The sequence below is a fragment of the Chrysemys picta genome, chromosome 8 (genome assembly GCF_011386835.1).
Source record: "Chrysemys picta bellii isolate R12L10 chromosome 8, ASM1138683v2, whole genome shotgun sequence".
NCBI classification, from domain to species: domain Eukaryota; kingdom Metazoa; phylum Chordata; order Testudines; family Emydidae; genus Chrysemys; species Chrysemys picta.
In genome coordinates this window covers 103,854,453-103,879,257 of record NC_088798.1, presented here as the reverse complement: position 1 = coordinate 103,879,257, position 24,805 = coordinate 103,854,453, and the positions used below count along the sequence as shown (strand labels likewise).

At 47.2% G+C, this 24,805-nt stretch overlaps 1 long non-coding RNA gene across 1 annotated transcript; it reads left to right on the top strand.

Annotated features, from left to right (window-relative positions):
• The first annotated feature begins 487 nt into the window (after positions 1–487).
• Positions 488–24,397, top strand: LOC135973270 (uncharacterized). Its single transcript, XR_010590088.1, has 4 exons — positions 488–1,308; positions 18,539–18,721; positions 19,320–19,417; positions 20,790–24,397. It is a non-coding gene; the product is annotated as an uncharacterized LOC135973270 (long non-coding RNA).
• The last annotated feature ends 408 nt before the right edge of the window (positions 24,398–24,805 follow it).

Genomic DNA, 24,805 nt, shown 5'->3' with positions numbered 1-24,805 from the left:
ATAAATAATAATGGTCTGAAATGGCAGTAGCCACATGGCAACTGCTTGTCCCTTTTCAGAAATTGGAACTAGGAAGCCAAGTGAGCCTTCCATGTGCCTGGTGCTGTCCAAACTAAACAATCTCTGCATCCAGGAGCTTACCATCTAGTGCAGATGTGTCTACGTTAATGCAACAGGTGTCACTGTGTATGGGGGTTGGTGGAGTTACATTTTCTATTCTTTTTTGGAATAAAAAACCCATAGAGATGTAATTCAAGAAAGAGAGAGGTGATCTATCACAACAGCAAAAGTTTGGTGTTCCTGCAACAACTAGCCTGGCAGAACCATGGGGCATGGCAGAATATCTTGCAGGCAGCCAGAATGGGGGAAATAGCAGAGGGGGCAGGGTTTCCGGTCTTGCTGAAGGTCCCACAGGTGGCCAGCCAATAGAAAGGAGGCTCTACGGCATGAGCTCTACCTGTGTTTGCCTTTCCAGCTGACCTAGACAAGGAAATGCAGGAGTGAGGAAATGAGGAGAAGGAGACCCAGCATCTGCTGTGAGACAATTCAACTAGGAAGCCATTGTGGCACAGCTCTGGCTCTGGCAGGCTGCGCTTCCTCTCTCTGGTCAACTGTGGAGAATCAGGAGCCGAATAGCATCAAACTGGGGGGTTTTGTGCCTGCTCGAAGAGGTCCAGGGTGCTAAGGGAATAGGAGAAAACCCAAATGGCCAGACAGAGAAAGGAAAGGCAAAACATGTCCGTACCAGAGACATCCTTTTCCTGAATCTGTCCGAGTCACCCACAGCTTCCAAGCAGTCAGTAAATGGATGCATGGGGTAGTTTCTAACCAAGGCATTCTTTATTGCTCTGCAATATAATCACAATACATTTTCAGCAATGTATTAGACAGCTGTACCCAAAGGCCTCTGAGCGCCTTAGCAAAAACATAACTCTAAACAGTAATAAACACAGTGCGGGGAGTGAGCAGGCCTGATCCACACTGGCTGCTGCTACAGGCTGAGGTGTAATCATTTCACAAGCCTAAGGATTATGCTTGTTCACCTCTGCCCCTGTGCTGGGTGCAGATGTGACAGGCACGTGCAGCTACACTTTTCATCTAGGCTGTGGTATGCACAGCACGCCTGAACTCTGCCCGTTCAAGAGTCAGGCCACCTAATCACTCCATCCCGGGGTCAGCGCTCTGCTCTGGTTTGTGAAAGACTCAGGTCTGAATGTAGGCTTCCCTTGACGGCCCCTGAATGGTGTCAGCCCAGGAGACACAAAAGACAATGCTGCTTGCTGAACCTTTTCCGCTTACCAAGGTCAGGTGAGGAAACAAGTCTGATGAGCTACACTGTATGCTTTGCTTTAATGTATTCTGCATCACCTCTGCAGTGTGTCATCTGCCAATTGTTCCGGGGGTTACAACTGCCCAGTGCATTGGGACCCTTCCGGATAGGAGGCATTAGTGTATTCATTTGTAAGTTGTTATTACAGTATTATTGCTATTCAAACACTTGGGCAGTATTTCAGGACATGGCAGCACGCTGGATACTAGCAAAGGTTCTTTCTCTCCCTAGTGCTGAGAAGGATGGTTAAGCGCTGGAGCTGGTTACCTAGGGAAGTTGTGGAACCCGCATCAGTGGGGGTTTTAAGAACATGTTAGACGAATGCCTGTCAGGGATAGCCTAGATATACTTAATTCTGCCTCAGCAGGGGCTGATGGACCTCTTGATGTCGCTTCCAGCCTTACATTTCTAGGATTCTATATGGCCCTCATCACCTTAGTTTCTGAACACCTCACAGTCTTCCGTGTACTTATCCTCACAACTCCCCTAGGAGGCAGGGCAGTGCTGTTATCCCCATTGTGCAGATGGGGAACTGTGGCACAGAGAGGCTAAGTGACTTGTCCAGATCACACAGAAAGTCTGTGGCAAAGCAGAACTCAAGTCCCAGGCAAGTGCTAACCATTGGACCATCCTTCCTTTGTCTGCCATTTCTTTTAATAAAAGTCTCTTTACAAGTACAAGCTAGAGCTCAGTAACTGCAGGCAGGCAAATCCAGTGTGTCATTTATTCACTCTTGCTGAGCCACCCTTGCCTGGGAGGTTTGCGTCTTTCTCTTCCCCCTTCTTCTTTCACACTCGTCCATTTTGTTTTAGATGTACCAAAAACTCAAGGCCAAAGGGACAGCTGTAGCTCTCGAATTCCCAGCTAGTTGGGTGAAGAGAAGCAGCAGGTCAGACCCTAAAACTGAGGGGCCCTGAGCTGAGGCAGCGTCTCCCCTCTGTCCCCTTGGAAGATAATGAAGCAGGTGATCACATCCCAGAAGGGGAAGCTCATGGGTAGTGAGTGATGCATAATATCCTGAGTCTCTTCTTGTAGGAGGGAGAAAGTCGGAATCCAGCAACAAGAGCATTAGGTCTAATGTGGATGGCTGATTTCTACCCAGGTGCAAGAGAGACTCCTCCCTGCTCTTCTGGCAAGAGATGCTTGCTACCCGTGCCCCAGAGCTCTTCGCTGAGCTTCCCCCTTGGCTGTCATGAGATGCTGTGAAGAGGGCAGAGACTGCCCCCAGCAACATCCTCCTCCGCCTGGTGCTGTCAGGATGCAGCTCAGAGCTACGGGGTGAATTTCTTCCATTGCTGGCATGTGGCGTTGCAACATCACGGCCGATTGGATGCCAGCAAATATTAACGCTAAGTCTGGGGCCAAAGAAATTGTGTTGTTTTTTTTTATGGACTTTGGATTAATCAGTGTAACTCTGTGCTCGCTCCCCTCCCACAGCTCAAATGGGCCCCAGCGGAGGGTTTAGCACTAAAGATGAGATGCCTGCAAATATTAACAAATCGCTTCAGCCAAAGATGAGCTATTTCTTCATGGATCACTTCATCAGTGCAACAGTCAGAGCCCTCTCCTCTCCCAGAACTAAGCCGGGTCAAAGGGCCTGGGACGCTGAGAACGCCTGGGCTGACCTAGCCGCACAGCAACCCCTGTCCCTCCCAGCAGAAAGGGCGGCAGAGCCCGGGGAGGAAGCACTGTATCGGCTTAACTGCTGATTCTGCTGCTGTCTGCATGTGGCCACGGATCATTACCCTGCTAAATAGAACATTCCTGTCACTGCAGAGTGCAGTCCATCGTTGACGTAGGACAGGCAAGGATGTGCTGCCCCCCAGATCCAGCCCGGCTGTGTGACCGGAGTATTGGAGAGCTCTGCAGCACACCACGGCCTGCAGCCAGGCACTCGTTGTCCTCGGGTTGTGTGCGCACCTCTCTATCTATTCCGTTAGTGAAGGCCAGACCTGTGTCTAACTGGCAGCTATCCATCCAGACTCGTCTTCTACTTCTTTAGGATTCTACTATGGCTCTGAAGAGCCTGAGTCATGCTGTGGGGAAGGAATGCAGTGCCAGAGGGGTGGTACCTGGGTAAGGATCACTCCCGTGTGCATCAGGCAAAGAGTGCCTATCCTACACCCACATCCCATGCTGCCCTGCCAACTCTAACTGGGATCCAAATGGGCTGGGCCAAGGCTCCCCCTGCCACATACAGACAGGCCCTGCAGGCACCTTGCCACTCCTTGCGCTCCCGGGGGCTTGCAGCCACAATGGGGCTAGGAAGGATGAGGCCCTAAAAACAGCCTCCACTCCATGGGACTGTGGAGTAACCGTGCACAGCTGTAGCATAGTTCAGGACTGGCCTGTTGGGGAGCGAAAGCAGACCTCCCATTGCTGTGCCACTGTCCCCGAGAGGGCCACCCTGCCTAAGGCTGTCCCCGGTTAGCCAAACCCCCTTGCATCGACCCTATCCCGAGAGCCTGGCTCTCCTTGCTGCACAGCAGGCTTGGGCTGCGTGCCAGCCTGCCTAATCTCTCCATGCCGTAACGTCATTATTATTGGATGTGCGCTTTGGTAGCGAAGCGCTAAAACGCCAGCTGGACCCTGAGCTTCTAATCAGTTAAAGGAACCATTAGGCCAAGAGCCACTCACCTTCCTCACTTGATCAATGGGAGCAATCAGCCTGGGGAAAGATTTGCTGTAAAATCCCCCACTGTTTTCAAGGGTGGCTCAACTGCTGGTGCAGCAGGGGCTGGGTGAGGACCTATCCCCTCTGCAGAGCCTGGGTTTCTCTCTTGGCAAAGAGATGGACGTACCAAGTAGAGGGGCCTGTCTAATGTCACAAATGTCCAGATCCTCAAACTCCCAATGTCAGGCACCTAAATACCTTTGATCTGGGCCAAACTACCCTACACAGTTATCGTCCTCTCTAGGAAAGCCAGCAGCTTCCTCCAAGATAGAGATTCAGTGCCAGGAAGCCTGCTTGGCTCTGGGCAAATTTCCTGACTGCCATTTCCTATGATCCATCTAGCCCAACATCCAATGGCAGCAAGTACTGGAAACTTGGAATAAGTGCATAAAGACCTGTAATGCGCCTAACTGCAATAGTGCACCATAGGGGGAAATTTCTTCCTGATCCTAGCTGGCAGTCATGCCCTGAAGCATGAGATTGGAGAATCTTTGTTAATTTGTATCCTTGCTAGTGGAAATATGGGTGCTAGACTTATTCTCATCAAGTCAGATCTTCCCAGGTGAGCACCCTTGTTACAGGCAAAAATATTCCCAAATACACATTGGGGAATTTCCACATGTGAGCTGGGCACACACACAACCATGCATGCACTCGGGAGGATTCATCCCATGAATGGCCAGTCTTTTTCAGTCTTGCTAAAGCTCTTTGCCTCAATAATATCCTGTGGCAGCAAGTTCCAGAGGTCAATCGGTTGCCTTTTCAAGCAATCTGTGGAATTGCTCAGAGGATCTTTGCAGCCCAAAACCCATACAGTGTTTGAGTGTTGACTAGGCAAAAGCAAACTCCTCCCCACTTTCTGAATTTCACAATGAATTTTGCAACCTCGGGAGCAAAATGTATCACAAAATATCTGTGCAACAGAACAGATGCAACGTGGGATTTGACTGACCAGTGGTCTGTCTGGAATGGAAGGAGGCAAGTTACAAGTCTTGCTCCTGTAAGGCTAATTCAATCCTAGGATGCCTCAGGTGAGGTATTTCCAGTAGAGACAGGGAAGTATTATTACCATTATACAAGGCACTGGTGAGACCTCAGCTGGAATACTGTGTGCAATTCTGGTCTCCCATGTTTAAGAAAGATTAATTCAAACTGAAACAAGTGCAGAGAAGGGCTACTAGGATGATCAGAGGAATGGAAAACCTACCTTATGAGAGGAGATTCAAAGAGCTTGCCTTGTTTAGACTAACAAAACAAAGGTTGAGGAGAGATATGCTTGCCCTCTATAAATACATCAGAGGGATAAATACCAGTAGGGAGAGGAGTTATTTAAGTTAAGCGCCAATGTTGACACAAGAATAAATGGTTATAAACTGACCATCAACAAGTTTAGGCTTGAAATTAGACAAAGGTTTCTAGCCATCAGAGGAATGAAGTTCTGGAACAGCCTTTGAAGGGGAGCAGTGGGGGCAAAAAAATGATCTGGTTTCAAGATCTGGGGGAGGTCCAGGTTGGATATCAGGAAAAACTATTTCACTAGGAGGGTGGTGAACACTGGAATGCGTTACCTAGGGAGGTGGTGGAGTCTCCTTCCTTGGAGGTTTTTAAGGCCCGGCTTGACAAAGCCCTGGCTGGGATGATTTAGCTGGGAATTGGTCCTGCTTTGAGCAGGGGGTTGGACTAGATGACCTCTTGAGGTCCCTTCCAACTCTGATATTCTATGATTCTATGATGCTAAGACTGAGCTTGATAAGTGGTATGATGAGACTTCCTAAAATGGCATGTAGCCAATCTGCGACTGCTAGTAGCAAATATCTCCACTGGCTGTGATGGGACAGTAGATGGAGAGGACTCTGAATTACTAACTGAATTCTTTCCCAGGTGTCTGGCTGGTGGGTCTTGCCAACATGCTTCAGGGTCTGACTAATTGCCATACTTGGGGTCAGGAAGGAATTTCCCCCCGGTCAGATTAGCAGAGACCCTGGGGGAGGGTTTCACTTTCCTCTGCAGCATGGGGCACAGGTCACTTGCAGGTTTAAACTAGAGTAAATGGTGGATTCTCTGTAACTTGAAGACTTTAAATCATGATCTGAGGACTTCAGTAACTCAGCCAGAGGTTATGGGTCTATTATAGGAGTGAATGGGTGAGATTATGTGGCCTGCAATGTGCAGATCAGATTAGAGGATCATGATGGTCCCTTCTGGCCTTAAAGTCTCTGAGTGTAAGGCAAATTCTATGTCTCACTTTCCTTCAACAAAGAAAAAAATATTATCAGTTATTTTCCCCGTGAGGAATCTGTCATACAGTGCTTGTTACCAAGGCTTCCAGACTCTTGCTTCCTCACTCAGCTGGGGCTGGGAGCAGCAGTGGTGACACACATTTAAAAAGCAGCCTTTTGTTTTAAAAACAGCTGTTTGATTCCATGTGCATGTGACTAAAATGTTTAAAAGGTTCATTAGTGTGGTTTGAAATCTGTGCTTTGTTGATCAGAGATGGAGACAACAACACATGATGGCACAAAAAGCCAATTTTCCCTTTTGAACACAACTGGCCACAGGTGCCACAAATTTGGTGGTCTCAGCCAAGGATCTGTCAAATAAATCACCTCCAGAAAGGTGGCATACGGATATATAGTATCTGTCCACCCTCTGCGTTTGTAGTTCTCTGTAATTGTTTTTAACCCTGCCTACAAGTTCCAGGGTCAGAAAAATAATTGGCGTAATTTCAGAGAAAGGTTCTTGCTGGAATATATGTCTGCTCAGATACTGCAGTGATGGGCACTATGTAAGAACCTATATAGATGAGCGAGGGCTGCAAGATGTTCTGCTTCACTGAAGACGAAAGCAGGCAGAGGAGATAAGTACATCTTCAGTGACAATGCAAATGAGGAAGCACAGAGCAAAGCCTAGAGAAAAAGATTTACAAAGGCTAAACTTGTAACCAACAGAAGAGCCAAAGGCCCACGCTCTGCTTCGTCGACTACTGCCAGAGTTCAAATCTCCCTGGGATGGCTCCTCAGCTGGTGCAAATCAACCTAGCTTAGCTGACTGCACAAGTTCACACCAGCCAAGGATCCCCTTCCGACATACAAAATGTACTCAGTCGAGCTGGGGTCAGCCCATCCTTTTGTCCTGAGTGAACCAGCATAGCGGCAGCAGGATCAATCCATCCAGCATACCTTTCTCATCTAGGTTCTTATATGGTGCCCATCACGGTGGTATCTGAGCACCCACATATTCCGGCAAGATCTTGAGCAGAGCAGTCCGAAGTTGATTCAGACTTGGGTCCACTCTGTTTAGCAGTCATTTCGGCTCAGAGCTTGCTAATTTACTGGAAGGTTGTTGCTGTTTATTTGTGTACCAAACTGTTTAAAGGATGGCTTTCACAAAGGGGACAATACCTTGAAGATAAATTCTTGAGAGCAGGGACTTCATACTGTGTCTGTATAGTTACAGTGCTGAACAATAATAATATACTATGTGCAATAAGTTGCCTTGAGAGCACTGCTCGGTGGATGAAAGGATGGCTGGGTGGTTAGGGCGCTAGCCTAGGACTTAGAAGCTCTCAGTTAAATTCCCTGCTGTGCTACAGACTTTCTATGTGACCTTGTGCATGTCACTTAATTTCTCTCTTTGCCTCAGTTCCCCATTGGTAAAATGGGGTATAAAGATATTTCATCCACCTCGCTAGAGTGTTGTGAGGTGCTCCAATACTCCTGTGGCTCCTAGTCCCATAGATGATCTATCTGCTCCATTCCCCTGTGTTTTTTCATAATTGTTATTGCCACATCAAAGCCACATGCATTGAAATCAGGATCTCTCCTCCTGGCCCAATCCTCCGGTTTGATGACCCCGTGCAGAAGTCACAATGCGGAATTTGTGACGTGTCAACTACTTCTGTGGCTGCAACCTGTGCTGTGATAAACACAGGGTTATGACAGCAGAAGCAGACAGCGCTGGACAGTGTGGTTGACAGCTCTAGCATAAACACTATGTAAGTGTCAAGTTGTATAAGACCAACGGCAGCACATTTACTGCCTGAGAAAAATTCAGTATCTGCCTTCTTTCAAATGGATGTAGTGCAGGTGCAAGATGCTAAACTGACAGTGACTGAAGTCTTACACTTAGCTCCAGAACAAATGTCCGTGGAGAGTGGTTGCTACACCGCCCCACCCAGCTGTCTCAACTCTGGAGAGACCACCGTCAGGTATGATAAAGGAGTTCCTTCCCCCGGGTCCACTCAGCCCTTGGTCTGTCTGCTGAGGCTGCCACCAAAGGTGCCAGTTGTGATGGTGGGGTTTTGTGTTAGGGACACTTGGGGCCAAGTTCATTTCTGGCGTAAAGTCAATGGAGTTACACCAGGAATTAATTTAATAGAAACATACAAAGATAAGGCTGGAAGAAATGTCAAGAAGTCATGTAGTCCATCCCCCCCCTTTGCTGTTCCTGTTTCCTAGAAACTTGATTGAAACCCCACAAAACTCATGTCACATATCTGTAGGACACCAAAGAGCTGTCAGATCGGAATGACTATGTCCTATCGTTACAAAATACAGGAACTGTTGCATAAAAGGTAGTTGATTTGGATCTCCCGGAAGTGTATTAAGTGTCACATTATCTATCTGAACCAGATGTTGGAGTCATTTATTGGCAGGTTATTGACCAGGGTGACAAAGAGCCTTTGAGCTCAATCTTGGTGAGGGGGACAATCATGACAGGGTATGAGCCCAACCCTGGCATGATGGCCAGAAGTAGCAGTGAGTGAACAGCAGCTGCCCTGCAGTGGACTGAGAATGGGAATGTTTTACTGCTTGTCAAGTAATAGTGTGACAATCGTCATCTTAGCTACCACCAAGAACTGAACTGGGGATCTGCAGAGCTAAAAGCACAGACCTCAATAGCTTGAATTAAATAGCCAGGCAGGCTTGTCGGACAAGAGCTCTAAGAGACTCATACCCTCTGTGGATCAGGCACAGGGGGGAGACGGCACACCCTGACCAGCGGGTTACATATCATCAACATACAGGACTTTCTTACATAAAAACAAGACATGCTGGAGAGATTTTAAACCTTTGGAGCTGAAATCCTGGAATGGAGCAAAGGGGTGGGATATGGGGTCTTCCATGGCTTTGATTTTTTTTCTCCCTTTAAAGTTGCTCAAATTCCACTATCCATCTCACCTTTCCTCCCAGCAACTGCTGCCTTCACCCTGAAGTGCAACAGAATCTGAGTGCCCAGAAGGGGACCAGAGGGAGGAAGAGGGGTGACCCTGGAACACCATTGACCTTATAGGAAGCAGCTGCAAGATAGCTCAGGAACAAGCACACCCTTTTGGGAGGGAGCCCTGGAGTTCTGCATTGCCTTATAGGATGGAGCCCAGGAACACACACGCCCTTATAGGCTGAAGCCTTGGAGTGTGCATGGCCATATAAGAGGGAGCCCTGGAATCATTCTATTTTAGGGCATTATAGTACCCAAGCTCCTTCCATATAGAATAGCTCTACGTGGGGTTGAGCTCCTGGGAGCGGGCGGGGAATGGAATGTGCACAGCCTAACAGGAGGGAATTCTGGAATGTGCATAACCTTGCAGGAGGGACTTCTGGGTTTGTCCTTCCTTCACCTCTTCCGAATGATAAAAAGGCGAATTCACAGTCGCTAATTAAATAGAATGTGCTAATACGCCTGAGCTTCCATTGCTAGCAAATTGCCACGGGGACTGTGGGACATTTTCCAAGCAACTGCTCAGGTAACACATGCCTGCAATTCAATATTATTAAATAGGGGTTCCGTTCCGCCTAGAGACTCTCCCCAGAGAAAGGAGATAGGTGAGTCTGTATCTTATAAATCCGCCTTGAACGCTGCTTCACACTGGAGACAGAAGAAGCAAGTTTCTCCCTCGCGTAATCCGAGGCAGTAATAACATAAAGCAAACGTATGAAGCATAAGGGTTTGGTTTTGTTCCCCTGGCATTGACTTAACTCTGGAACAGAGAACACATCAGGTGCTGATTTCACAATCCTATTCCTATTTGGCATTCTTGGTGCCAGGCAGACGAGTAGCCTAACAAATCTACTGCTTGCTGGGACTTCTCGTGCCAGTGAGTAACTGCTATGGGATTAAACGTCTGTTCCTTTGAAATTGGAATGATGAAATTCCCTGGAAAAAATGACACTAATTTGGGGGTGAAATTCACCCCAGTGCAGAGGAACCACACACAAGTCCCGCATAAGCCCTATTTTGAGGATTTAAGTGGCGCATAGTCCTTCTTCTGGCCCTTTGCACAGGCGTGAATTTCATCCGTAGTGTCTTTGCAAGAAAAAATAAAGGAAAACAAGATCAGCTTAACCAACAGCACAGAGCAAAAGTGCTAGCTTGGACTCAACGCCAAGTCTCCTGCGATGGTTATTCTCTGTTCTGACACTGCCTCACTGCATGGCCTTGGGCAAGCCAACCTCCAGTGCCTCAGTTTGCCCACCCTAAGAGGAGGAGAAGGATTGTGCCTCCCACCCTCATTTTGCTGTTGTCAGGCTGGAATAATGTTTTTAAAACACTGCGCTCTTGGGATGGAAAGTGCTCTAGACGTGCAGCGTAACATTATAAAGATCAATTCATCCTTCTTGGTAATGTCATTGTTCTTATTTATACAGGCACCAAAACCCTGCCTCCTGGAAGCCACTGCCTTCCCCTTGACTTGGCTTAATGCAGCATATACCACAGTGTTATGCTGGGACAGCCTTTTGGCATATGGTATTATTTAGGGCAGCAGTTCTCACAATGGTCTGCCAGTCACTTGCTGCTGGTTCATGGACAGCTAGCTGGTCTATCTACTCTGCTACCCACCATCACTTTAGTATAGAAGCCTCACAAGCATTAATGAATTGATCTCTCAATCCCCCTGTGAGATAGTAGCCCCATTTTATCAACAGGCACAGGGAGATTGAATTGCCCCAGTGACAAAGGAAGTTTGTGGCAGAGGCAAGAACTGATCCCAGTATCCAGAGTCACAAACCCACCCATCCTCCACCTCATCATATAGTGCTGGGTCCCCCTCCTTGTTTTCTCCTCTGCTACCAAGATTTTCCAAATGCCCACTGCAACTTCTAATTTGCGAAGGCGCCCATTTCCTCCAATGCTTCTCTGTCACCTTGATGAGGTTTGTGTCTCCTCACTTTATAGTTGAAAATCTCAAACAGTGTGTTTTGAAAGCACTTTTCTCCCTTTACAAATGTTGGTTGTTATGGTGACAGTTCCGGAAGTGAACACTTCCAAGCATCTTTCAGGAGATTTTATGATTACAGTCTACTTACTTCAATTACTTTGCAGCGAGGAGACCATTATCTTTGCACTCTGCTAAATGAGAATTCCTTCGTTTCCTCTCTGAGGATTGCTTGAATGTTTGTATAACTTTTATTCCTGGACCTGGGGATACTTTTTTGCTGTTGTGCACAAGTGCCAAAAATAATCAGCTCTAACAGGGAAAAATACAACAAAGAGCTTACGGGTATTTGAAATTAATACCTTCGGACGAACTAGAGATTGCCCTGAGTTGCAAAGTTCGGCTCTAGATGGGGATCCAGATCTGAGCTTCCCAAAAGTTTGTCCGTGTTTGAATCTAGTTCATGCCCATCCCTAGCAGCAACAATAGTCACCGAAAGCAACTGTAAATGTTGGCGTTTGTATCCGGCAATTTATATTTTGCGTCAGCACAGCACTTTGTGACATTCTGCCTGTATTCAGAATTCTTGATTGTCTGTGAAGATCTCTTCCTGTCTCCTCTCCTGCTGAAACAGTGACTAGGCTTTCAAAGACATTTTGCTGCAGCGTAGAGGTAAATGAATTATTTCTCTACCTTCAATGGACCCAAGACTTCCATGTTTGACATCAAAGTGCGCTGTATATGAGTGAACTTTGTGGCAAACTTTTATGTAGCTAATGAACATAAATCACATTGCCAGCTAGACAATAGTGATTGGAGGATCTGATGTGACCTGAAGGCGCTATTCCATGGCTGTGATACCCTGGCTGTTGAATATGTTCAAAATGACAGAAGCGACACCGACAGCATTTAAACTACTATTGGCCAGAGTGTCTGGCCTATATTAGCAACAGCTGATTGCAGACCCCATCCCCACATAACTGTGGGGGTCAAACTTCTGTGGCAACATCCACCCTCCCCAGACCCGACAAAGGCAACTCTGCATGGTTAGGGGTCTGCAGCTCCGGTGGGGGCAGGAGCAGGAGGGGCAGGCACCATCCTCCAAGCCCTGCACAAAAGCTGGCACTGCTGGCAGGCTGGGGCTGCATTAACTTCTCTATGATGGTGGCAGCTGGTCATTAGCTTATGGAGCCAAGGAAGTATTAACCAGCAACTAGAAGGGCAGCGGTGCAAAACGGCTTTGACAATGCCAGGGTGTGATAGACGTCTGTGCTGAGTGTGAAACGTCAGGAGGCATGTATGCAAAGCGTGGAATGAACATACACCTCTACCTCAATATAACGCTGTCCTCGGGAGCCAAAAATCTTACCGCGTTATAGGTGAAACTGTGTTATATCAAACTTGCTTCGATCCGCCGGAGTGCGCAGCCCCGCCCCCCCGGAGCGCTGCTTTACCTCGTTAGATCCGAATTCGCGTTATATCGGGTCATGTTATATCGGGGTAGAGGTGTACAAATAAACAGCAACCATAAACGTTAATATTCCCTGTTAACCCTGTTTTGGAGCTTGGAGGGGGGAAGGGCTGGAGCTCCTGATGGAATGCAAACATGGATTCCAGGCTGTAGAGAAGATCTAGCGTGGGGAATCTCACTCATTAACATGTCAGAGCCCTTGGCAGGCCAGCCTGTGATGGTTTATAGAAGAGCTCTTGGAGGAAGGAGACCAAGCCAGGCAGAGGTTTTATAACCGTATGAAATGTGCTTCTGTATATTTAGCTACAGGCAGCAGCATCAAGGGAAAAGTGAATAATCAGAGTCCCGCAGCCCCAGAGCATGTCTCCCTTCTACCTCCCCATCCCTTTTCTCTCTTCTCTCCTTTGCCTTGCTCTCCATCTGCTACTTCCTCTTGCTTTATCTATTTTCTCAGCCTCCTGCTGCCTTCCCTTCCTCCCTCTCTTCTCCCCTGCCTTGCTATGAAGGGGACAACCACACCCGTATATTCTCTCCTTGGTGAATTCATCCCTTTGCAGAAGGCCTGCGTAAAGGCCGCTGTACTACACCAGCCCTGCAAGGAAGAGCCGTGCATGGGGCCTCTGCAAATACAGAAAGGGTCTCAGTGCCAGTTCCGAATAGGCCAGGGTAGAGGTGGCTGGCTATGGAAAGGGCCGAAGGCTCTGTTCTTATGGAATCCCCCATAGGGTGGATAAAGAAGGGATGTGGCTACTGTTACCATAGCCCAGAACAATGGCCACAGGGGGCTGTGCTCTGGCCCCATGTCCTGGCTGTAGATTGGGCCGATGGATCCGTCCCCACCTTCCCAGGTTTCCTTGCACAAAGCCCATTGGGGCTTTGCCTGGGGAAGGATGGATGTAATTCAAGCAGAAAATAAGCCATGATGTGAAAATAAGGCTGGTTCCCTGTGGAGCTCCACCGGGTGAGAGCCCTAGAGGCAAAGGAGCATGGCTAGGCGGGCCACTTGTCTGGTTTGAAACTGAACAGTCCTCTTTTTGGGGTGGTTTGTCCCCTGTCTGGTACTGAGACAAACCTGGAAGAGGTTTTGTCCAGTATCTGTATCACGCCGCACCCTTCAAAATGGCATCCCATTGTGGCATCACTTTGTGCGCACCATGCGTGCAAGGGCGTGCTGGTGGGGGGCAGGGTCACTCCTGTGGGGGTGAGCCCACGCCATTTGCGGAAGTACCAGAATGAATGTCTGATATTCTGGGAGTGCATAAGGGGCCACCCTAAGTGTCGCCTATCCCGAATCGCTGGTTACAGTCCCCCTCCCACAATTCTGTCGTCTTTTAATGCCATTGCAATTAATCTCCAAGGTTTAGGATTATAAAGGTTTAGGTGGGGAGGGGATAGCTCAGTGGTTTGAGCATTGGCCTGCTAAACCCAGGGTTGTGAGTTCAATCCTTGAGGGGGCCACTTAGGGATCAGGGGCAAAATCAGTACTTAGTCCTGCTAGTAAAGGCAGGGGGCTGGACTCCATGATCTTTCAAGGTCCCTTCCAGTTCTAGGAGATAGGATATCTCCATTAATTTATTTTAAATAGTATTTAGCACTAACACAGGAATGTGTTATATATTTTTGTACTATTTAAGCATTAATGAATGAATCCTCACAGCCCCATCATAACCGTTGTTATTCCCATTTTACTGATGGATGGAGAAACAGACAGATTATATGACTTGGCCAATGCAACTGCAGGATTCCATACTATAGTGATAGGAATGATAGATGCTATCTATCCCCATATACAGTGATCGATCGATCTATCTATCTATCTATCTATCTATCTATCTATCTCACTGAAGTTGCCTGGATGAAGCAGGAGTCCTGAAGGACCATAAAACCTGTAGTGTTTGTTTTCATCTCAAGCAAAGTGAAACAGGGAAGAGAAAATGTTGTGTTTTTAAATAACCTTCCAGCTGTTCTGCCTCTGCCTGAAGAGTTGATCCAAGGTCTGGTAACATATCTAAGCAGTTCCACTTCCAGTTCATATATAGTTACAAAGATTTCATGCAAATGGTTTGAAATTACAGTGAAACCCATCTGATTCCACTCTTGATCTTGCTGGTTTTATAAGGCAAAGCAGTGTCTCTTCCACTTTGGTCTCCGTGGAACTGGCTTCACAGCAACTATGAGAGTCTGTGTTTACAGTGAGGAGCAGATAATTCTAAAGAGTTTTGGACAAAACCCATCAGATTTCAGCCAAATTCTCCCTTGTCCATCTTATTCTTTATTTCCCCAACGCACAATCCTGCTGCCAAAGACACAGCGTGTTTGGTTTTCAGTTTAAAACCTTGGAATCTCCTGAGACACACATTCTAAAGAAAGAAAGAAAAACATTCCATTGTCAAGTGGTGCTTGATACTGAAAATCAGCCCCTTAGCAGGAGATGCCTGTGGGACCTAACCAAGGATCAGAGACCTGGGAAAGGTCCCCAGTATATTTTCATATAAACTCAGATACCTGGGATTGCAGGAGTATCAACGAGATGTGCTAATGAGGAAATAACTGCCACCTTCCGTTATATTTAGATTTCATAGTCAATGTTGCCCAGTTCACACAATTTGGAAAATATATGCAAAGAACATCCCTTCTTTCACTGAAACAATGGATGGTGATATGACAAAATTGTACCACTCACTCCTGTGGGGCTCTAAAGCTTACACATATGGAGTGTGAACCTGAAAAGACTCCCATGACTAACTTTACCCACACAAATAGTCCCGTTGGCTCAAAAGCGGACTCTTCGCATGCATAAAGTATCAGGGGGGAGCCACGTTAGTCTGAATCTGTAAAAAGCAACAAAGAGTCCTGTGGCACCTTATAGACTAACAGACGTATTGGAGCATAAGCTTTCGTGGGTGAATACCCACATGCATCTGACGAAGTGGGTATTCACCCACGAAATCTTATGCTCCAATACATCTGTTAGTCTATAAGGTGCCACAGGACTCTTGGTTGCATGTGCATAAAGTTACTCCTGGGAATATGTGTTTGCAGGATCAAGGCCTTGGTTTGGACCAGGGGTCTCAAACTCCCGGCCCGCGGGCCATCTGTGGCCTGAGAACCTCCCCGCTGCGGGCCACGGAGGAGAGCGAAGGTAGACACGCTGCGGGCAATGTCCTCTGTAGGCGCCGCCCCCCCATAGCTCCCATTAGTTGCCGGGCAGAGTCAGCCATGGAGGCAGCATCACTTTTTTCCACAATGAATATAAACAAGTCAAAATACCGAACACAACTATCTGACGCACACCTTGCTGCAATCCTGAAGGTTTCAACTGCTCAGTCACGGAGGCCAAGCATCAACAAACTGACAGAACTGAAGCGTTGCCGGGTGTCTGGCAAACACTAAAAACTCTCTGGCAGGCGAAGAATTATATAAAGTTGTATGAGAGTTTTATTATTTCTAAGAAATTTTAAAAAAAATACAATATAAACGTTTTCTTTTCTGAACACCATCTTCGGTGACATTATTGGCCCGCGGGGAGGATTTGAGGCCCTAAGGCAAATTGAGTTTGAGACCCCTGGTTTAGACAGTCCATTAGCCAGATTGCTCCCTAAATCTGCTGTGTGTCTCCCCCTGCTGATACCAACAACAATTGACACTTTTTCTTTCTTTGTCATTTGTACTTCTCAAACTTATACCATCAGTTGGGAGGAGACAAACAAGAATTCTCTCTAGTCATTCAAAATGCTTAATTCTGGATAAGAGATTTGATTTATTACTTATTAATTAAGTATAAAAAATTATCCAGTGAAGGTTTGTGTACACGTACAGATCTACACACATTCAGGCAGAGAGTTCATTAATGAGCAAAAGAAGAGAAAAAAAACAGATAAAATAAGGATGAGCGATACAAGAGATTATAGTAGAGGCAGATCTATCATGGGAAAAGAGCCTCATGTACAAGAAAATTGGTCCCATTCATTGTTTCCACCCAGTAGAGTTCCATGAGTCCTGTAGGAAGCTTCTGCTTCCGTTCCCTGCTAAGAGAAGGAACTCAAATTTTCCCAGCGGCCAAAGAAAATCTGTTTTTAAAGGGCTGTTTCTGTTAATCTGGTTTTCTGAGGCAGTGAGGGATGGGCGAGCCCACATACAGGCCCAGGAGGCATAATTTAACTGAGCATGAAATGAGCCAGAGCGAGAGGAGAGTGCATAGAATTGCAGGTGTCCAGCATTGCTGCATTATTTCATCTAAGGGATGCTGAGAGTCTTGCTGTCAAAAGGCCAGATTCACCCCTCAGGTTCCGCCAACACAAGCCAGCAGAACCTGGCCTGTGGGTCCCCACAGCAGGAAGTCCAGGGACACAGCGCCACAGACCAAAAGATGCCCTGGTAGATTCCCTGACCAGCTCTGAAAGCTGCTTCCCCCTAACAGGACCCGGCTACCTGCCCTGCCACAGAGGTGAATGCTCTCTCTGGAGTCAGTGGAGCTGAACCTACTTATGCCAGTGGTGAATTTGATCCATGACATTTAGAGCATATTTTATTTGTCCCCATTGATAACTCTCAAGCTGTGGAGAGGGTGTACTTTATTGTGAGGTGGCCCCCATGGAGAGAAGGTGGTACATGTAGATGCCCAGTGCACTGTTCTAGCTGAGCTAAGAACAGACCCATCTTTCTACCTCTAGACACTGGAGGCTCAAACCTGCCTGTAACCATGCAAGTACATAAATGGGGAAGTGAAGTAGAGACCACAGAGTCAGCACATGAGCTGGGGCATGCCCTGGGGCAGACACATGCTCACGCAGGAATTCAGAGCTTTAAGGAGGCTGGACTCAGGCCCTCCTGCTCCAAAGGCCCAGGCCCGTACCATTTGAGCTAAAGAAAAATCCCATTTCCTAGCTGCAAGGCTTAGTTCTGACAACACTCGAGCAGGTCTGATATCCCAGCCGGGAGATACACAGTAATATACTCTGTGTGCATTGTCAGGGCCGGCTTTAGGCTGATTCGCCCAATTCCCACGAATCACGCCCCGCGCCTAAGAGGGCCCCGCGCCCAGCCAGAGCGCGGCAAGCCCACGGCCCCGCTCCCCCGGCCGGAGCCCAGCAACCCCACGGCCCCGCTTCCCCAGCCGGAGCGCAGCAAGCCCACGGCCCCGCTCCCCCGGCCGGAGCCCAGCAACCCCGCGGCCCCGCTCCCCCGGCTGGAGCCCAGCAACCCCGCGGCCCCGCTTCTCCAGCCGGAGCGCGGCAAGCCCCGCGGCCCCGCTCCCCCAGCCGGAGCGCGGCAACCCTGCGGCCCTGCTACTCCGGCCGGAGCCCAGCAACCCTGCAGCCCCGCTCCCCGGCCAGAGCACCGGCCGGAGCTCTGCAAGTCCCACGGCCCCGCTCCCCCAGTCAGAGCGCCGGCTGAAGCGCCTGGTGAGTACAAGAAGCCTCATGAATCGGGCCCCGCACGTGCTAAAGCCAGCCCTGTGCATCGTCCTCCCTTGGCACATGGCGCCATGTGCCGGGAAATGCAACGTGGTAGATTCCCTGAAATCCAGGGGTATGGTCTTAAGGAAAAGGGGAGGTGGGTCACCCCAAACTCAGCAAGCGCATATGCTGCCATCCACAGCCAGTGCAAGATGGCGTCTTTGTTCCTGTGGAAGCAGTAGTAACAACTCCCTGCAGCACATGGAGCCAGGCCGGTGAAAGAAGGAGTTGTATGGCACTGCGTGTACCCAATAGCATATCTGACTACCTGGGATGCATTGTCAGAATCTGCACCAAAGTATCTATAGCCAGATTTTCAGCTGGTGCAAACTGGCGTAACACAATTAACATCAGTGGAGCTATACTGATTTGCACTAGCTGAGGGTCTGGCCCCTACGGTTTAACTTACTCATCTGTGCATTGGGTGAATTCCACCATCTCTTTACAGGGCCATCTCCCTGTGTCCGAGAGCATGACAGAAGCAAGAATCTGCGTTTTCCAGCTTCTTTCTCTCCACATGGCAGGCCTGCAGTTACTCATAGAAAGGATATGGTTGGGTACAGGCTGGGCAGAGGCCAGGAGGTGTCATCATTGCTCGGGCCCCACACTGCTTTGCTGTGGCTTGAGGGAGGTAAGTCGTCTGGCGAGCTCTCTGTGCAGGCAATAGTCTGTGATTCATGTAGACTGCTCCTGGCTGTGACAGACTGGGCTGCCCAGGGAACACAACCTTTAACAGCACATTCCAAGTCAAACACGGAACTCTGCTTTATACTTGGAGATGATTATTAATATTTTTTTACCCCCGTGCCCTAGCTGTCCTGGGCATGGGAGAGCTATAGGAATCTCGAGCTGTATTGTCAGGGGCTGGAGTAGATAAGTTAACCAGCATTCTTTGGATTTGGCTAGTTCCCTGCTGTAATGCTAATGTGTATATAGATCATCTGAGACATCTCATAATGACACACAAACAGAGACAAAGCCACCTGCTGGCCGGCTGGGAGATCAGGGCCTCAACTTGCATTAGTAAGCCATTTATCCATTTTTTTTAAAAGCATTCTGGGCAGATGACTCAACTTTCATTCAAAAATCAATCAGTTCAAAGCCAGCCATGTATCAGGGACTCCCAGTGCCTGGCATGGAGGTGAAACACAAATCCAAGTGACAGCCATATGCCAGATTAAACAGAGCCTAACGCTTCCAAGCTGGTATCCTGCACCCTCTCTCAACAGGCTAGATGGGCTTGTCCTTGGCAAGATCAACATCACCAGAGGTGCAATAGTAGATGTGAGGGGAGAGAGGTTTTCTTTTCTGGAATTCACCGCTCAAGGTATGCATTTGCTGTGTTTCTTACATATTCCTGGTTCCTTCTGCTCCTTCGTTACTCGCACACATCTATCCCCTGGTGTCTGATGAATTCAGCCCAATGGCTTTAAAATACCCATCTTGAAAATTATAACTGTAATATTATAGAGCATCTAGCTTAATCTATCTATGTTACTTATATGCCCCCCGTTACCATAGTATTTGAGCATGTCATGGTCTTTAATGCATTTATATTTAGTAGGCAACTGGAGCACAGAGAGACTGAGTGATTTACCCAGGGACATGCAGGAAGTCAGTGGCAAAGCAGGGAATTGAACACAGGTCTCCAAGTCCCAGTGCTCTAACCATTGGACCATCCTTCCTCTAAACAGGGCTTAGTTACTGATTGGGACCTTTAAATGCTACCACAATACAAATGGATAATAATAAAAAATGAATATTCCCCAATTAGGATGTTGTTTTGTATGTGGAAAAAGTAATAGGGGATAAATACTCTAACTTGTTCCACTCCAAGATATGCTACATTATCCCTGGTGCTATACATATAGGCTTGGAAAGCGGTTTTTATTGATAAATGTTGGTAAACATCAGTTTCACCACATACACATAAACTGACAAAAATATTTCTATTGATGCTAGAAATTTATAGATAGATGAAGTAAGAAAAATGCTGCTTGAGAACTTAGTCAAGTTTACTTTAAGGATATTTACTTTGTATATTTTAACATGTGATGTTGACAGTTTGTGTTTTAAAGTTATAAAGCTTTAACTTTTGGAATCTCAACACCTACTATCATTAAATAACTATTGTCTGACACACCCTCTCAGAATTTCCAGCAACTGAAAATTTAAAGTGATAAAAACATTTTTTTAAATCCTTAAAACCCATACTTTTACACAACTGAGAACATGTACATTGATAAAACTAGAAAACAGCTTAAAAATAAACATTGATATCTGTTTAAATTATAAAAAAATAAAAATTCAATTCTGCCATGCCTATATATACATTATTATTATTACAGCGGCACAACAGGGCAAGTCACTCTGCCCTGGAAAATCATTCATTGTTATCTATTATTTTGCATAGTTGTTCCGGTGTGCTTGGTGCCTTGCAGACTGTTAAATAGACAGGTTTCCTGTCCCAAAGCTTCTAGTCCGTTAATGGCATCAGGCATCAGACAAAGAAGGCAGGAGGAGACCAATAAAACAACATGCAGCAGAGGGGTTAAGCTAAGCACACATCTGACAACACCACAGTATTTGTGCTTGTTTGTTTGAAGTTAACCCAGTGGGGGACAGCGGGAATTATCAGGGCAAGGCCTGAGTGGTAATGACAGCATTATAAAAAGATTGCTTTCACATCTGTTTTACAGACACATCTGGAAGGAACTCCCAGAAGGCAGCTCTGTGTCCCAACACGGTCCTCAGACAGGGCTAGTCAGTACTGCTCTCCAGACCCACTGCTATTCTCAGTCAAATCTGGGCTCTGCATGGGACTTTTCTCTGAACCCATCACTGCCCTCAGTCCAGTCTGGATGGTATCCCTGGGTTCTCTGAGGACACGGTGTGGAATTTCCATGCATCTTAAACCCATGCATGGGCCTGATAAATAACAGCTCCATGATAGCACAGAGCCAGAGCTATCGCTCCACTAACTCGATTCCCCGTTCTGCTGGAGCAGGAGTCAATAACCTGGAGGAAAGCAATGAAGGCAGAACAGCCACGCTGCGTGGTTAAAAGGAAAAACAGACTGTGCACCATCAGGGGACTCCAAGTCTTTACATGGCAGCATACAGCCACTTTTCTTCTTCCGGTCTCTGCAGATTGCTGCAGGCTCACACAGTGGAGAGTAAAAATTGCAGCAGACACAACACCTTGGGAAACTGCCCCTGTCCAACAGACATAGGTACCTGCCTTTTCTACATCCACAGCAGCTGATAATGTCTGAGATTGAGGCTTCTTGTTACACTGCCACCTGATGGAGGACTTTGATATCATATATCAGGGATCGGCAACCTTTGGCACTTGGCCCGTCAGAGAAAGCCACTGGCGGGCCAGGACGGTTTGTTTACCTGCAGCATTTGCTGGTTCGGCCGATCGCAGCTCCCACTGGCTGCGGTTTGCCGCTCCAAGCCAATGGGGGCTGCGGGAAGCAGCGCAGGCCGAAGGACGTGCTGGCCGCCACTTCCCCACAGCCCCCATTGGCCTGGAGCGGCGAACCGTGGCCAGTGGGAGCTGCGATCGGTTGAACCTGCAGGTAAACAAACCACCCTGGTCCGCCAGCGGATTTCCCTGACAGGCCGCGTGCCAAAGGTTGCCAATCCCTATCATACATCTAGCCTCCAGTTACTGTAATAGCCCAACTGGCCCAAAAGCGAGAAGTGAATGTACCTGGTGACGTGTTCGTGGGCACTGTATTGATTCATTGGACTAACTACATGCAGCAAAGCAGTATTTACAGACGTCATACATACACTCTCCCGCATTTCTGTAGCTCCCTCCACATGAGGATCTCAAAGCACTTGTGCAAATATGAATGGTCACAACACCCTTGTCACGTAGGTAAATACCATCACTCTTTGTTAAGGATGGGAGGACTGAGATGCAGACGGGTGAAGTGACTGTGCCAAGGTTATACAATGGGCGAGTGACAAAGCCAGGTATAGAACTCAGATTTCCTGACCTTCACTACCCACGCAGGCTTTAATAAAACTTAGTCATGGCTTCTTATAGCAGGGAAGCCCATGAATGCCTGCTAGGGTTAAGCAATAGTTCCTGGCACCGGTGTGTTGCTGCTGGGGTCACTAGTTGGTGATGCAACTAATAAAGATTTGTTCCATGCCTGCCTCGTGCTGGGGCATGACCCACTGGCAGTAGAAGGAATGAGAAGGATCTAGACACTCACAAGAATAACGTTCACCCAGGTCTGGCAAAGGAATACACCTTGCTGTTTGACTTTAAATAAAGCAGCAGCTATTGTATCTCCCCCTCGGCAGAGGTGGTCTCCTGCCTCCCCTCGTCTGATTGCACAGCACCATGCGGAGATGGTGGTTTCATTCATTGATGCTGCACAGCAGGAAGTCAAGCAGCCTCAGCTTGGTGGGGGGCGAGGCTCTGCGTCTTTCCACAGCACCAGCATGAAAACAAAGTACACGGGAGACAGCATGAAAAATCAGCGTCTGCAGTAGCAGAGATTCTTTGGGCAAGCTGATGGTGTCTAGTTCTCCCCACATACCAGGAGAGCAGGGGGTGAGACCCACAGGATGGGGGCGGGGGAGAGTGAAGGTCCACTCAGTCTTTTCCGCCACATCCAGAGACCAAATCATCCCTCTCCCCAACCCACAAAGAGCTGCTCTTGTCCGGACACCATCCTACCCCCTCCTTTACTCCCACTTGTGTTCTGGCTAATCTAGTACACAGCAACAGAGCTCTTCTCTCTGTTGTAGGATGGCCCTTTATTTCCTGTCCAGGGGCTGGGACTGTTTTTGAACTGAAATAATTAAGGGCCAAATTTCCAGCAATCTTCGTTGTCTGCACCAAGAATATTTAGGGGCACATCCCTCTCCATCTACGCATGCAGTATCCTGCTTTGCATGTGAAGAATCCTGCATTTGGCACACAAACGCTGGGGGTTTTACGCACAAACAGTTGTAACCACAAGTACTGCAGTTGCAGTTCAAGGTGGTCAGGACAAAATTTGGATCCTAAAACTGAAGAAAAAGACATGTCTGGTGTGAATAGGAGTTAAAGTTTGATTCTGTTTCCTGTTTACAACATTGATGATATAAAGTTGGTAAGAAAATATCATAGATTTGATTTTTATAACTGATTTTTAAATTGTATGTGATAAACTGGATTTTTTCTTTAATAGGTGGGAGGACACCAAACCAGAAATGGATAGTCAGTGTCTCTGGCGCTGAATAGCTCTGTCATAATAACTCTCCCCCTGCTGTCACAGAGCGGAGACAATTACAGTAATCATGTGGCCTTGTCCCCTTTCCTTTCAACTTCCTGATGTATTATTGCAGCTCGCCGCTTTAACGCAGGCAAAAAGGCAGAGATAAAGGCTGCTGCTGAAATAAAATTTTCTAATTTCATGTTCAGTAGAAAGGGCAGAAAAAAAACCAATACTGTTTTGGCCACAGCTTCACGTCTCCCTCTTCCTCCTCATGTTGGAGAATACAAAATGATCATATTACTAGACCTATACATCCTGATTTGATGGCATGTACTTGTAAGAAGCGACAAAGAGTCCTGTGGCACCTTATAGACTAACAGGCGTTTTGGAGCATGAATACCCACTTCATCAGATGCATGTGTCAGATGTATTTGTAAGAGTGACAGTATCCCACAGCATCACCGAGCATATGCAGGTTTTGACTGAAGCACAAATCTCATAGGGTCTGATTCTGCCGTCCATACTTACATTCGGTAGTACCTTACTCTGCTGGTGAAGTGCCACACTGTAAAATTGGGTCCAGTGGGAACTTATATTCCACACACTCACATTTAGTATTGTTTAATTGTGATTATTAGCATCAAGTTTATAAAATAAGGAGGGCACAGCATGGAGCCACAAAGGAAGACCAAGCTTATGTGGAGTTGCTTTCCAGTGTAGCACTTGACTAGCATGTGGGACAAGTGGAGCTTAGCAAATCATTTGCAACAAGTAATTTCTGAAAGGGATTTTAACCTCTTCCGTTTGCGAGTGTCTGTGAGCAGATGGTGTATACCATGATGCCTGCAAAAACTTGACAATGTTTAGGCTGCTAATGTGCAGATACCACCGCCTGTCAAGCTGACAAATATTGTCTCATTGTTTACTTGTACTCCCCTGTCTGTTGTCTCTTCACTTATAAAAAGAAGAACAGGAGGACTTGTGGCACCTTAGAGACTAACAAATTTATTAGAGCATAAGCTTTCGGATGCATCCGAAGAAGTGGGCTGTAGTCCACGAAAGCTTATGCTCTAATAAATTTGTTAGTCTCTAAGGTGCCACAAGTCCTCCTGTTCTTCTTTTTGCGGATACAGACTAACACGGCTGCTACTCTGAAACTTTTCACTTATAAAGATTATAAACCCCTTGTGGCAGGAACCAGCTTTTTGTTCTGTTTCTACAGCTCCACGCACAATGGAGTCCTGGTCTATGATTAGTGTCCTGAAGCACCAGGGGAATGCAAACAATAAATAACTCCTCTAATAAAATCATTTTCTCAATGTATTCAATTAAAATAGTTCTGAATTTTTTACTCTATGGCTGGATCATGAATATTCAAATTATTTGGTGTCTTTCTGAAAGTCCCAGGTCCTGATGATTACATGAAAATGTCAATTTTTATTTTTTCTTCTTTTTTTAACCAAAGTTTCTAGCCCTTGTAGTTGTGGCGCA